The sequence below is a fragment of the Carettochelys insculpta genome, chromosome 20 (genome assembly GCF_033958435.1).
Source record: "Carettochelys insculpta isolate YL-2023 chromosome 20, ASM3395843v1, whole genome shotgun sequence".
Lineage (NCBI taxonomy): Eukaryota > Metazoa > Chordata > Testudines > Carettochelyidae > Carettochelys > Carettochelys insculpta.
The window spans coordinates 13,211,539-13,224,197 of NC_134156.1; positions in this window are offsets into that span (position 1 = coordinate 13,211,539).

Below are 12,659 nucleotides of genomic sequence, written 5' to 3' on the forward strand. Positions count from 1 at the left end.
AAGTGTGTTAGCAGTCTAATTTTTCTCTCTGAAAATACTAATTGCAAATAAGTAAAATGAATAATTAATCACATAGGGATAATTGGGGATTAAATCCTAAAATAAAGTGCCACTTTTAGGGATTGGTAGGATGCATACAAAGAACAGGACTGGGGTTTCAATTGACTTCCACCTTCAAACATGGTTAGAAAATCCTAGAGAGACACTGGAGATTGGAGACCTAAATGACAGCTATGCAAATGCCATGGTATTTGTGGAGATCTAATCTTACCTAATAACCATAACCCACTTAGGGACTGCTAAACTCAGACAAAAATGCCAGCTAGTTAACTGACATTTTGCTGTGCTGAAGAAAAGAAGCTTGAAGTGAAAAAATATTATTTCAAATTTCTGGAAAAAAAGGAAAGGCTTTTGTGGAGAAGCATGATTTGTGCTATATTTTCCATCCTGAATAAAAGAGAACTCTTTGTAGATGATGACATGCTAAGCCCACGTCTTGATTGCCTGTGATCATTAGAATCACAAAAGAGAGAAAGAAGCAAAGTAACTCAACTCAGACCATGAACCAAGTCAGCATCAGAGCCAAGGCTAGAACAGCTGATGCTCACTGTGTATGTCCTCACAGTGAAATTCATTCACCAACTCCCATCCCTGAGAGACTGGACTTATTAACTTTCTCTCATACTGCAAATCTACCTGTTTTCTAGGTATATTTAAGCAAGAGTTGAATGAAAGGATAACATTTTTATTTTTTATTTTTACTTATATACTATGTGTGTGTTTGTAAAAATACTTATAAACATGTACTATCATTAATGTCCTGTGTATTTATATCCCTTTTCAAATTACTGTCTGCCACATTGTACTATATTTCATTGTATTGTATGTCATAACCCTGATTCTTCTATTTCCCATAAAGTAAGGCAGTAAATACTAATGTTGTGGATGGGGAAACAAATGCAGATTTATTTACTTTGATCACATGATGCCTAGAGTTGAAAATACCCTAGACAAAGTTATTGTGGAAGCAATGACGGAGGGTCATTGTCATAGAAGGGATGACCAGGAAGGAGGTAGATGGATGGTGTGTAGGAGATCACTTGAAGGTCAGCTGCTGAGTGTTCACATTATGAGCTCTGAAAACTGATATTACTGATATTCAGACATGAATGAATAAAAGTTTATGAGACAAAACATGTGCAGGAATGACCAGAATAAGGTGTAATTTAGAGTTAAGATATTTGTTTATGACATTTTGTGGCTATTTTCTCCCATTTTGAATATTTTCTTGCATAAAGTGTGTCCTGTTTCAGAACAATGGCATGGGAGAAATGAGAGAAAATTGGAAAGGTAACATTTTATTGGGCCAAAGAGACAAGCTTTCATTTCTCACAGAGTTCTTTTTCAGGTCTGGAAAAGGTAACCCAAGTGTCATAGCTAAATACAAGGTGGGACAGATAGTTAAGATGAAGGGATTAATACATGTTGAAGATGAAGGGATTAATACATGTTGCAAGAAACTGAAAAATGAAGTGGGGAAAATGACACCTCTGCAGTCAGAGGACAAAAGAGGGCTACTGTCGGTTACAATTCTTGGTGCTGAGGCAAAATGGAAGCGTTTCTGAGACCATGATTTTTAGAATAACCCAGAACTTCCTCCTAACTTCATCAAACCATCAAACAAACATGGAGTGCATGATCAGCTTCAACAGTTTATCTACAATAAACCTCGAGATCACCATATTTCCCTCCACAGCTTCAGTCACCACCTGAAACACATCAAGAAATGGGTTTTGTACAGTCAGGCATTCAGATACCTTATGACATGGTGAAGGGAAGGTCTGGGATATGCATATTAATGGACTTAAACCACCTGCACCGAACAAGAACACTCCTCTATGCTCCTGCAAGGGCTGGGGCTGGGGCCGGGGCCACAGCCAGGCTAGCTTCCCCCTGCCAGCCCTTCAGGGGTGGCTAGGGTGCTCCACCCAGGCTTTTGGGGGTAAAACCACTGCAATTGCAGACCTATGCCCTTAGAAGAGCCAGACCCCAGGGCAGTTGCTCTCTTTGCATCCCCCCCTTGGCAGGAGTGGGGCTGGGGTGGGTGATTGGGGCATGGGATGCTTACCTTGGAAGCTCTTCTTTGGTGGCAGAGAACCAGGGGAAGTTCTGCACACTGCCCTAAGGTCATCTGCAGCTCTGGTCCTTGCAGATCCCATTGACCATAATTTCTGGCCAGTGCGAGCTACTGGGGTAGAATCTGCAGGCAAGGGCAGTGCACAGGCGGAGAGCCCTGACGCTTGCAGTTCCAACCCAGCAGGGGGATGGGGAACAGCTGCACACAGAGCTGTGTTTTCCCCAACTCCCACCTCCAAATGAGTCTGGGTTGGAACACAGGACCTGCAGCCCAACGCCCTACAAAAAGATTTGCATTTTTGGCAGCGTGGAGGTCTGTTTGCAGGACACTCCTTAGCCCAGGGCTCTGGGATGCAGTCCCCAAGTCTGCTTTCTGAACCCAGTCCTGCTCATAAGAGATACTTCATTTACATTTTGAAAGTATCAGTTAAGGAAAAACCACAATCTTTACATTACAAAACTTTGACATGAGAAAACATCACAAATAGTTATTCAATTAAACTATTTACTTGGCTTATTAGTATCTGGGATTTTACTTGCAGTTGTCAATTAATTCCTGGTGAAATCACAAAGCTAATTAAGTGTGGCTCCTTTCTATTTCTATGAAGAGAGTAAGGCTACCAATAAAATTAGATAGTATAAAGAATTTGTTGGTTACTGTCACTAAACACATGGCAAATATTTCCAAGTTTATATCTATTCTGAAAAAAATAATAGATAAAACAGTAATGAAAATTATATTTCAGGTCAATGTACACAGTTACTGAGCTCTCTTTAAAATTCCAGAGGCAGAATGTGCTTAAACATGACATGGAGCAAATATAAAACAGAGAAAATCTATTTCCGCATTATGTGATCATATAGAGTTAATTTACTTTACTGCTACATTTCCCCACTATAATTCCTTATTACACTTAAGCCCCATTTAATAACACTTATCTATCTAATGTTAAACTGGGCATGACAGAGCTAACCCTGCAGAACCTGAATGCTGGAGTTTAGTTTACCAACAGAAGTTGGCAACCTACTAAGTATTTGAGAGAGTTTGTACATCTGTGTGTCTCTCCCTCTGTCTGTTAGTCCATTTGTTCAAGAACTCTTCCTAAAAGATAAGAGCTAGGATCGCCAATTTGATATGCTGCTTCCTTTTATTTTAACTTAAAGCAAAGTCAAAGTTGGTTGCACTAGGAAAACAGGATGTGCCTGGAATGCGATGGTTTTCCATAACATGGAAAGGGAGGGGGCTTCTGGGAGGCAAAGTTATGCTACAGAGCGACCACAGTAGTCGCCAGTAAGAGAGTAGTTTGCTCAGGAGCAATGTCTACGTTACAGTGATCTGTCAACAGAAGTTACTGTCAGAAGAGACCGTCTGACAAAACTTGTGCTGACAGATCACAGCCATACACATAAGCAGATCAAAAAAGTGACCTGCTCTGCCAACAGAACAGCCATATTCCCTGGCCTTCTCACGACACAACGGCAGACTGGAGGCTCAGCAATTAGGGCTGCCCTGTAAACTGGAAGCCCTGTCTGCTGCCAGAGGGCCCCCTAGAGCATTTACTTGGCTTTTTTTGTTGAAAGAAACTGTCGACAAAGGCATTATTCCTCATCATGGAAAGGCAGAACGCTGTCGCAAAAGGGATGTTTTGTCAACAGACTGTTGACGAAATCCATTTTGCGTGTAGATGCTCTGCAACTTTTTGTAGCCAGACAAAAATCTCCCCACTACAGACCAGCTTTTGCCTCTCCTCTAAGGTGCCTCAGAGCACACAGGGCACTGAACAGCAGTTAAACAGCACAGTCTTTGATGCCTTCCTAAAGGGGCCTGGATGTGCTGGCTCATCGTGACACTGAGAAACAGAAAACACAGATAGGCCGTGTCTACACGTGCCCCAAACTTCGAAATGGCCATGCAAATGGCCATTTCGAAGTTTACTAATGAAGCGCTGAAATGCATATTCAGTGCTTCATTAGCATGCGGGCGGCAGCTGCGCTTCGAAATTGATGCACCTTGTCGCCGCGCGGCGCGTCCAGACGGGGCTCCTTTTCGAAAGGGCCCCGCCTACTTCGAAGTCCCCTTATTCCCATGAGCTCACGGGAATAAGAGGACTTCGAAGTAGGCGGCGTCCTTTCGAAAAGGAGCCCCGTCTGGACGCGCTGAGTGGCGACAAGGCGCGTCAATTTCGAAGCGCAGCTGCCGCCCACATGCTAATGAAGCACTGAATATGCATTTCAGCGCTTCATTAGTAAACTTCGAAATGGCCATTTGCATGGCCATTTCGAAGTTTGGGGCACGTGTAGACGTAGCCATAGAGGGCTAGCAGGCTAACCGTTAATGAAGGGCTTCAGAAAACTGCCCTTGGCTGGCATTAATGGAGCGATGCGCCCTTGCAAAAGAATGTCCTGTACTCCCATATTCTTTATCTCCTGTCTTACAAGTGCAAATTAAGTAAGAATTGTCCTTGTAAGAACTGGCGTCACAAAAGACAGACCAGTACAATCTGGCACCATAGATAAGAAAGAGGATACGTGATCCAAGGGGTATAAAGATGGGCCCAGCAGCACTCTGACTCTGGCTACGTCTACACGTGCACCCAACTTCGAAATAGCTTATTTCGATGTAGCAACATCGAAATAGGCTATTTCGATGAATAACGTCTACACGTCCTCCAGGGCCAGCAACGTCGATGTTCAACTTCGACGTTGCTCAGCCCAACATCGAAATAGGCACAGCGAGGGAACGTCTACACGCCAAAGTAGCACACATCGAAATAAGGGAGCCAGGCACAGCTGCAGACAGGGTCACGGGGCGGACTCAACAGCAAGCCGCTCCCTTAAAGGGCCCCTCCCAGACACACTTTCATTAAACAGTGCAAGATACACAGAGCCAACAACTAGTTGCAGACCCTGTATATGCAGCACGGACCCCCAGCTGCAGCAGCAGCAGCCAGAAGCCCTGGGCTAAGGGCTGCTGCCCACGGTGACCACAGAGCCCCGCAAGGGCTGGAGAGAGAGTATCTCTCAACCCCCCAGCTGATGGCCGCCATGGAGGACCCCGCTATTTCGATGTTGCGGGACGCGGATCGTCTACACGTCCCTACTTCGATGTTGAACGTCGAAGTAGGGCGCTATTCCCATCCGCTCATGGGGTTAGCGACTTCGACGTCTCGCCGCCTAACGTCGATTTCAACTTCGAAATAGCGCCCAACACGTGTAGACGTGACGGGCGCTATTTCGAAGTTACTGCCGCTACTTCGAAGTAGCGTGCACATGTAGACGCAGCCTCTGAGTGCATCTTCACCAACTACCTGCTGGTCGGGTCAGGTGATTGCCTCCTGAGGTCCGCAATTGGGGACGCCCAACCTCGTATTCGTCTTTCCGTGGAATTGAGTGACCAATCCTGGCTTGGCTACACTGATATCGAGAGATGCAAGGAGGATAAGATATACCCATATTAAGGAGGGTAAGATGTACCCACGTTAAGGTCTCCTTTTGGTTCACACAGTTAAAGAATTAGAGCTCTATAGATAGATGCTGTTGCATTAAGACGTCGTAGTACTGAATTGTAATGTAACCTGTTAACACCTGTACTCTGCTAGCATATAAGAAGTAGACAATAGCCTTTTGTAACCGCATGATTATAACTGTAGCTTAATAAACTTGCAACTAGTTAAGATCTAAGCCTGACTGCTGTTACTGTTTGTCACTACAACACAGCCGGCACAATCAAAAGAACTTTAATTGTTTGGTTACCACAGCCTGCCCATAGGTGAAAGTGCTAGGAGCTCCCTGCTCTAGCAGTAAAAGACTCGGGTGTTTAGGACCCAGGGGCATCCGTCAGCCTGACCCAGGCTGCCCACTGTGAAGGAGCCCTGAGCTCAAGCAGTTAAACACTTGGATGGTAACAAGGGCATAGTTGGCACCTCACCGCACATCAACCTGGCCACCGGCTAACAGTTTTGTCAACAAAACTCTACTGTAGACATGGAGAGTGTATGGCAGAGCCCCTCCCTGGCTATGAGTAAGGTTCCTGTGCTTGTGGTGGGCATGGTTGCCTTCGCCCACCATGCTCCACAGTGGCACCCCCATCCATGCCCCCCTTCAATGCCAGAAAGGGCATGGAGCCCATGGGGGCAGCACAGCCCCCATCTCCATGGGTGGCCCTGCAGAGCGACTACCACAGCAGCGTGGGTCTGGGCAGACTTGCAGAGTCACAGCCAGTGGAGATATGCAGCTGTTGGGGGCCTCATAAGCTGTAACCGCCACAGGACCAGCACAGCGCTGGGAAGTCCTTATGAGACCCGCCCCTGCACCCTCTCCTCTCAGCTCCCAGCTTGGAGACCCCACTCCATATGCTGACACCTTGGCCTGCAAGTCCCCCAACTCCCACCCCAGGCAATACCTGTTCAGTCTTCTGGTACCAAATAATATGAAAAAAATCTTGCCTATCATTTAATCAGGTACTAAAGCACCTCATTTAAAAATACTAGTGGAAAAAGATTTCTAATGCTTAAAAGTTAAGCAGCAAAGCAATGGACCTGTGTCACCTGCAGTCTGGTCCTGGTTTGAAGTGTCATCTTAGTGACTCCAAATCAAAAGAAAGCTATTTATATAAAGCTTTGTATTCGTACCTATAAAATTCAAGAAATACATTTTGTCCATCTAGCAATTATCTCAGCACCTTTCTAGTGTTAGCTGGAGGAATAAAAGCATTAATATATCTTGTAAATTATTGTATTTATCCTTAGAACACCCTTGTGAGTTACAGAAGCTCCTGTATCTTTGCACAGTTTTTAAATAGCGGAACTACAGGTACATGTACCTCCAAACTCAGCTATAGAAGATGAAATTTTAACTTTAAAAAGCTAAAAGGGAAGATAACTAACCTACTGTAAATCTTCATAGCTTTGTTGGAACATGATCATTTACAATAGCTGATCTGCCCTAAAGCAAGTTAATTTCATGTAGGCTACGTCTACAAGTGAAGCCTACATCGAAGTAGCCTATTTCGATGTGGCGACATCGAAATAGGCTATTTCAATGAATAACGTCTACACGTCCTCCAGGGCTGGCAACGTCGATGTTCAACATCGACGTTGCGCAGCACCACATCGAAATAGGCGCAGCGAGGGAACGTCTACACGCCACAGTAGCACACATCGAAATAAGGGTGCCAGGCACAGCTGCAGACAGGGTCACATGGCGGACTCAACAGCCAGCTGCTCCCTTAAAGGGCCCCTCCCAGACACACTTGCACTAAACACCACAAGATCCACAGAGCCGACAACGAGTTGCAGACCCTGTGCATGCAGCATGAATCCCCCGCTGCAGCAGCAGCAGCCAGAAGCCCTGGGCTAAGGGCTGCTGCACACGGTGACCATAGAGCCCCGCACGGGCTGGAGAGACAGCGTCTCTCAATCCCCCAGCTGATGGCTGCCATGGAGGACCCCACAATTTCGACGTTGCGGGACGCGGATCGTCTACACGCTCCCTACTTCGACGTTGAACGTTGAACGTCGAAGTAGGGCGCTATTCCGATCCCCTCAGCTGCGTCTACACGTGCACGCTACTTTGAAGTAGCGGCAGTAACTTCGAAATAGCGCCCGTCACGTCTACACGTGTTGGGCGCTATTTCGAAGTTGAAATCGACGTTAGGCGGCGAGACGTCGAAGTCGCTAACCCCATGAGGGGATGGGAATAGCGCCCTACTTCGACGTTCAACATCGAAGTAGGGACGTGTAGACGATCCGCGTCCCGCAACATCGAAATAGCGGGGTCCTCCATGGCGGCCATCAGCTGGGGGGTTGAGAGATACTCTCTCTCCAGCCCTTGCGGGGCTCTGTGGTCACCGTGGGCAGCAGCCCTTAGCCCAGGGCTTCTGGCTGCTGCTGCTGCAGCTGGGGGTCCGTGCTGCATATACAGGGTCTGCAACTAGTTGTTGGCTCTGTGTATCTTGCACTGCTTAATGAAAGTGTGTCTGGGAGGGGCCCTTTAAGGGAGCGACTTGCTGTTGAGTCCGCCCCGTGACCCTGTCTGCAGCTGTGCCTGGCTCCCTTATTTCGATGTGTGCTACTTTGGCGTGTAGACGTTCCCTCGCTGTGCCTATTTCGATGTTGGGCTGAGCAACGTCGAAGTTGAACATCGACGTTGCCGGCCCTGGAGGACGTGTAGACGTTATTCATCGAAATAGACTATTTCGATGTTGCTACATCGAAATAAGCTATTTCGAAGTTGGGTGCACGTGTAGACGTAGCCCCTATGAGGTTAGCGACTTCGACGTCTCGCCGCCTAACGTCGGTTAACTTCGATATAGCGCCCGATGTGTGTAGCCACGACGGGCGCTATTTCGAAGTTAGTGCCACTACTTCGAAGTAGCATGCACGTGTAGACACAGCTGTAAAGTTATAAAGAGGTTGTGAGCAATGTGGAATCAACATGGGACTAAACTTTTTTATTGACCAATGTACTTCCATTACTGTTTGCATGAGTGAAACAAAGAAGATGTTTGTTTTTTGCATCCTTATTTTGGCAGGATCTTCAGAGTTTCAAATTTCTCCATATTTTTAATGTTTTCTTGTTAATGCTCTCTCATGATTATATGGCTTATTTGATTATATTCACAGTATATTATGAATAGCTTTGAGTCTCTGCAAGTCTTACTACCACTGTTATGTAGTACCCATAGGCACTGAGACCTCATCTGGGGTGAGTGAAGTCTCTGCTCTACAGCCTTGGTTGAGAGCCAGTTGGCCTTTAGCTCATGTGCTAGAGTGCAGGGCTTTAGCCCTTATGCTATCAGGGTCTATCCCTGGGGCTGCTAACCCACATCTGTCAGCATTGCACTTATAATAACCCTGAAACTGAATCTATGTAGAAATATTCACATCTCTATGTGGAGATGCACTCACATTGTACTTTGTCTGAGTACAGGCATCTCCCCATGTACTTCTGATTGTACTTAGGGGGTTTGAGAAAACAGGGGTTTATTTACTGTTTTTTACATGTTTAGGTCATGATTCTGCAGTAGAATGCATTTAAGTGGAGTGCGCATTGACTTCATTAGAGACCCCCTGTGCCTGTGTGTGATGAGACAGAAGTTTCAATTTTTTAAAGTTCAAATAAAGTAAACAATATTTAGTATGAACAGGGTAGCTGCTTCCAACACATTTCAATGTGTACTTTTGAAAATGTTTATTACTTTTTGTTTTCCTTCAGTACATGCATATATTATCTTGCTAATTAGTGTACTGCTAGGCTGATTATACTTAATGAATTATTGATATACACCTGCAGTATTATACATACTTAACCTCCAGAGGTGAACGCTTTTGGAGCCTTTACTAGTAGCAGTTGAAGAGAGTACATTTAATAAGCTGAACAAAAATATAAATTGTTTTGTTTTTTCCCCTCGTCCCCTATTTGCATTCCCAGAACTTTTTTAAAAAAACTACAGTCTTGAAATTAAACTCTGAATTGCATAATAGAGTGGGTGTTCTGAAGCAGGCATCTTTAACTGCGTCTTGCTTCAAGGTCCATTTTAGGCATAGGAACCATGCAGCACAGAGTTTAATATGATAGCAAGATAAACTATTTATCTGAATTGTAGAAGATCAGCAGCTGGTGGTCTGGAAAAGAAGGCAATCTTTCAGTAGCATACATATTCCCCTAGGCACCATGTCTCTTAGAGTATGGGTCAGTCAGAGCAGATTTGTGGATCTTGATGCGGTAAGAAACATTGAATATCATTAACTTGAACTCAAAGGGTGGAGTTTTTGTTGGTTGGTTGTTTTTTTTTGTTTGTTTGTTTTTGTTTAGCTATTAGTGTAGAGCTACTGCTCAGTATTAACATAAAGTCAAATATTTTATACATTATGCGTTCATATTTTCATTGATATCCACAAGAGCTGCAGTCATGACTTGGATCAGAATTGTGTATTTCCTGGAACAATTCTGTCCAGAATACACCAGCACTACAATGGGATGTGCTGCAATGGAGTATGATGACCACTATTAGTAGGTCTCTCTTTGCAGCCCGCTGCTCAGATCTTGCTTTCTCCCTCTATAGCTAGGCTTCCTCCTTCTCCATCCTCTCGCTTTGGTGGGCACCACACTGTGCTTCATTCAGAACAAGATACTCAGGCTTACTGTCCTCCCTTGGGCCTGCTCCTTGTCTTTGTGAACTGCTTCCTTTTCAGGTTTCTCTGTATTTTAGAACAAGAAAAAGGAGCCCCAATAACCAGGTAAAAAATCCTAAAGGAAGACTGATGGGCTTCAGGGAATTTCACAGCCTCAGTCATAAGACAGACTGTGGGGCCTAGGTGTAGACGGACCCCACTCATGGTGGGAAGTGGCTAGACAAATTCCACAACATTCTGAGCTGTACTGTGACATATGGCCATAAGAGAGAGGAAAAAGAACAGCGCTATTGGCATAGCTGGTCTTAGCTCCTGACTTTTGAGTATTTTTTTTTCCATTTCCAGTATTGAATTTAAAAGTCTTACAACTTTACTTATAATTAGGAGCCATGGACATCTTACACAAGGCCTCTAAAAGCAAGCACAGATTTAGTGAGAAATGCATAGTCTGATTATCATTGCTGCAGTTTCTTACTATCGTAGCTACAATGTATGGACCAATAACAAGCAAGTCAATTATTTCTACCTTTACTAATGAGGAGAGTTTCAGAGAAGGCAAAAGTTCCCTTGGTTAATTGATAACTTTCTAGTTGACAGTCATTCTAAAGTCCCTAGTGGGAGAGGCTGAAAAAAATTTACTCAGTGAAGTATAATAAAAATACTATCAGTGGAAGCTAGCTGTGTTTTTTCCAGGTATCACTGGCTTTAGGCTCTAGGGCACTTGTTCACGGACCCTCTCCCAAGCCAATTCTGTATATACACTTCTTTAAATGAAAAAGGAAACATAAATAATGTTCCAATAGTAGATATTTCACTCTGCTCATCAGTCTCCTTTGCCTTCAACGAGCCTCATTTCAGCCACAGATCCATGTTGAACGTATGGATAATCATCACAATAGTTTAGTCACGTAAAGGGCCACCACATAGATTTTCAAATAGTAATTTTCATAACATGATTAGAAGATATTTAATTTAAAAATAATTGATTATAACTTTGCTATTTATTTAAAACTATTTTCTAAGAACATTTTTATTTTTTTCCATGGACCCCCTGCAATAACTTTGCAGACCCTCTCTGGTCCATGGACCCCCAGGTTGGGATCCACAGGTCTATGGTCCTTCTTCCCAGGGCCCACTGACAGAGGAACGAAGGGGTCAACTGGGGAAGCATTTCAAAGGGATGTGGAGCTCCAGCCGCCATCAATCCCAAAGTAGCAGTGGCGGCAGCCAGAACTCCGAGCCGCTTTCGATTGCTGCAGCAGTGAAGCTGTCTGTGGTTGGATAGGGAGGGCGGAGGCAGCATCGCAATCCAGGTAGTGTTGACGGCTAAATACCCTTGGTCCAGAGGTGGAGCTGGGCCCCCATTCGACCTTTCCCTGGAGCCCAGGGCATGTTTTACAGTTGCTGTGCTTCCACAAGCAAATACCTCACAAGTAATTATGTTTCATCTGGAGAAACCATTTAAAAACCTTAAATCAAATTCTGTAAGACTGATTCCACTAGCTTGCTTCTCAGACAATAAAGCAAGAAAATCCACCTGGTCTCAGGTGGAATTGTGGGCCAGATCCTCCCCTGGTGTCTATAGACTCAGCTCCTTTGAGTTCAGTGAAACTAAACTGAGACCTACTCGGTTGAGGTTTGGCTTGTTTAATCCAAAAAGAGTGGCTGGACTAACATCACGTTTATGATGAACTCCATGTTGATTTGTTCACAAAAAACCCCTGGCTAAGCCAATGAACTGGGAATCTCCTTTCCACTCAACTGGAATTAAGATTTCCAAATTCCCACTTCATTCTGATTTTGGAACAGCGGAGCTATCTTGTCTTGAAATAAAACACTTGAAAAAACACTTTTATAGAGGTTTATATGTCACGAAAACCATAGCGGAGATGTTGCTCATAAATACATAAATGAACTGAGTGTTTTGATTTTTATTAAGAGTCGTTCCTAACTTTGCTGCTGCTGTGAACATGTTATCTATCCTCCAATGTTCAGATGCTTGAGGAATATACATTGATGTTTTCTGTAATCTGGAATGTGTCCTGCAGATCTCCCCTGTATCTCTCTCTAAAGCTCTCCCTTCAAGTACCTAAGACTATATATAATTTACTCACCATCTACTCCTACAGCACCTCAATGTGTACCATAGCACATAAGGAATTTGTTTCAGATTCCTCTTCCTAGGATTACAGTGAATATTGATATTCTGCTCTTCTTACTGGGCAGGTCTCCTAATAGTGTCATGCTGCTTTGGGGAGATCTGCTCTTCCTATGTGCCCAGGATATCAGCTGCATATTGCTGTGAGGGTCTGACAGAAGAGGCTGGGCAGTCATTGGCATGCTTAATGATATGTATCGGGCATGCTGGGAGTTCTATACTTGATCATT